Below are 3,725 nucleotides of genomic sequence, written 5' to 3'. Positions count from 1 at the left end.
TGAGATCTTCGCCATGAGTGGATTTTTGCAAATGTTCATCAAAATGTGGCGTCCAACCAGAAATAGAGACGGTGTCAACATGTTGGGGGCATTTCTACTTCAGAGGAAGAAGCCAGTCATATGAATTTTATTGTTTGTTGTTATGTTCCCAGTTGGGTTTTGGGTCTAGGTGCCCTTGAATGAACCGTCCAGATATTACAATTTAGCACATTTTAAAAATATTTGCAGACAAATCAAATTTAGATAACAAAATACATAATAAATAGAGGGGAATGAAACTGAAGTTTTGCAGTGAACATGATGAATTATTATTGTCATCTTTGTCACAGATTGTAGGCCAGGTGTCCAACAGTTTAGTCACATTCATGATGCTTTCATGTTTTTCAGTAGGGTTGGTGTGAGTACACGTCATAGTCGACTACAACTATCTTCTTCTTTTCGACTGGTTGGTTAATTAGATTTTCAGGCACAGCTCTCAAAGCAGAGACATGCAGAGACTGTGTCACTGAGGACTAATGGTGCCCAACTAGTGAACTAATGAAACAAACAAAAAAAAAAAGTGGCGGCCAAAATGGGTTTCCTCAGGAGGGTGGCTTCTCACCTTAGAGATAAGGTGAGAAGCTCGGCCATCAGGGGAGCTCAGAGTAGAGTCACTGCTCCTTCGCGTTAAAAGGAACCAGGAGGTGGTTCGGGTATCTGGTAAAGATGCCTCCTGGGTGCCTCCCAAGGGAGGTGTTCCAGGCACGTCCATCTGGGAGGAGACCCGGGAAGACCCAGGACTAGGTGGAGAGATTATATCTCCACCCCCTGGGAATGCCCAGGATCCCCCACTCAGAGGTGGTCAATGGCACGGGAAAGGGAAGTCTGGGGTCCCCTGCTGGAGCTGTTGCCCCGCGCCCCCCGATAAGCAGTTGAACAGCATGATGCTGCCACCACCATGCTTCACTGTAGGGATGGTGCCTAGTTTCCTCCAAACATGACGCCAGGTGGCCAGCTCTAGGAAGAGTCCTGGTGGATCTGAACATCTTCCATTTACGGATGATGGAGGTCACTGTGCTCATTGGGACCTTCAAAGCAGCAGAAATGTTTCTGTATCCTTCTCCAGATTTGTGCCTCGAGACAATCCTGTCTCAGAGGTCTACAGACAATTCCTTGACTTCATGCTTGGTTTGTGCTCTGACATGCACTGTCAACTGTGGGACCTTGTATGTAGACAGGTGTGTGTCTTTCCAAATCATGTCTAATTAACAGAATGTACCCCAGGTGAACTCCAATTAAGCTGTAGAAACATCTCAAGGATGATCAGTGGAAACAGGATGCAGCTCAATTTTTAGTTTCATGGCAAAGGCTGTGAATACTTATGTACGTGTGATTTACATTTGCAAAAAACAAACAAAAAAAAAACAAAACAAAACTTTTTGCACATTGTCATTATGGGGTATTGTGTGTAGAATTTTGCGGAAAGAAAAAGAATTTCATCCATTTTGGAATAAAGCCGTAACTTAACAAAATGTGGAAAAAGTGAAGCGCTGTGAATACTTTCTGGGTGCACTGTGAGGCATCTGATTAGCTGATGTGAAGGGCAGAGCAAAACAAAGATGCTTTTGGCATTCATCTGGTTCATCAGACACAATCTAATCACTTCAGACATGTTTTGCGCTCTTTTTAATTTGGTGGGTTTCAAGATGATAGCAATTGTTTTTGAGTTATTGTCTACACAAGCTGGCTGGGAAGGACTAACTCACTCACCCAATCATCTGCATTTTTGCTGTCCAAGCCCGACATTGTTACCAACTCAAGGAACACTAGAATAGTTGATAATGCTTTATTTTGTAAGGTTCTGCACCACAAAGATATGATACGATACGATATGATACGATGCAATACACTTTATTGTCCCTTCCGGGAAATTTGTCTTGGACTCCAAGAGCTGCACAAATAAAACTGCCATGGCATAATTACATAACTCATGGATATTGCACATAACTTAAGAGCTATAGTCTGTAACTGTGGAATGGTTTATAGAAGGGGGTGATAGATCATGTTTCAGTAGGCCACTGAAGCTTTTTTAGGGGAAGATATATTGTCCAAACAGAAAAATTATGTTTTTTATCCAAAGATCCCTTCGGGTGGAAATTACAACCCTTTTTAGGGTAGGAGTTAAAGGGGCCAAAACAGTGACATAGCCAAAATGTGGATTTTGACCTTTGAATATCTTTGTGCACCCTCAGTAAGCCTCATTGATCTTATGGTATATGAATGTATGGATGGAGTTCTCCCATTTAGCGTTATATTTTTCAAGGCTAACTGAGGGCGCCGCCTATAGGTGTCGCTTCAAGCCACAACTTTTGGTATTTTGGGCTACATTTGGGACCCTCCCAGGGCCTGCGCCCTGAATATGTCTTGCTCATTTATGCATATTTGGATACACTGGGACAAGTTCTTTCCAAATTTGCATAAATGGCGGTGGCTTAATTAGGGCGCTTTTGCATAGTTGGCGCACTTTATGTTAAGAACACGATATTTGCCGATTTTCATTTGGCCATATCTCGGTGCGCCCCCTATGGATTTCAGTGAAACTTGTTTTATTATGTTCTTCTGCATCTCTGCTATTCATGATAACGATATCAAGAAGGCGCCATACCCCTATTGCATTGGCAATAGGCGTATGTGTATTAGGAATAACTCGTTGCTTAGTCAGTGACCCCAACATGCCTTTTGTTTAACTGAAAAGACTGAATAGCAGCTTCAGGTATTCTGCTATAAACATCTCAAACATATAATCCCACCACCAGTGCTGCTGTTTGCTGTGTAATACTGGGATTAGACACAATGTGGCGCTGAATTAAAAAATAACACAATACTAAAATACCCTCGGTCATATGAGCGTTTTCTTCTTTATAATTTGCAGTTTTTTAAATAATTATTAAGATCCTACTGTCTTATGTTCAACAAAGCCCCTCAATCAATCAATCAATGACAAACAATATTTACTTTTTAACAGCACCTGCAGGAGGGCGTGCGTGTGTGTGTGTGTGTGTATACATGAGGTACAAGAGCGGAAGTTGTGCAAATCAAATAATATTTGTAGATCACCCTCCGTGCATTTGCAGGTATTAATGACACAAATTTAACTCTATAAGAAGTTAGCTTTGAGCTAGAGGAAGTTAGCGTTACGCGAACGTCTGCAAAGTGTCTTGTAAATGACTCCAGAGGTGTTATCAGGTTCCAAAAACAGTTTTTAGTTTTAGAAGTGTTTATTTCTCACTAGTGTTTACATAATATATGAGAAACATATATACTGTAGAGGTGGGCGGATTGATCCTAATATTGATAATATCAATACCAACGCTGGTATTGATATTGAACGATCCTCATGCAAAAAGATCGATACTCAAGCTTTTTTCTCTCCGGCGCGCAATGACTGCTGCGCACACATTCATCAAAGTCTACTCTCTCTCTGTAAGAGCAGGGCTGCACTGTGTCACACAACACGGAGCAGCGCACCCTTGTATTGTGGTTTGTCAGCCCTCTACCTCAGGAGACTTTGTTTTAAGTTGTCTTGAGTGATATTTTTTTAAACAAAAATGTTGATTGTGATAATAAAATATTGTTGTCATGTACAATGTTGGGCAAAATTCTATCCTAGGTCTTTTGGATCCTTTGGATCTATGAAGCTTAAATATGAAAAAGTATCGGTATCGATATTGGCAATACTGGGCCTG

This window comes from Thalassophryne amazonica, chromosome 2, assembly GCF_902500255.1.
Source record: "Thalassophryne amazonica chromosome 2, fThaAma1.1, whole genome shotgun sequence".
In the NCBI taxonomy this organism is placed as follows: domain Eukaryota; kingdom Metazoa; phylum Chordata; class Actinopteri; order Batrachoidiformes; family Batrachoididae; genus Thalassophryne; species Thalassophryne amazonica.
This window is presented reverse-complemented; position numbering follows the sequence as displayed.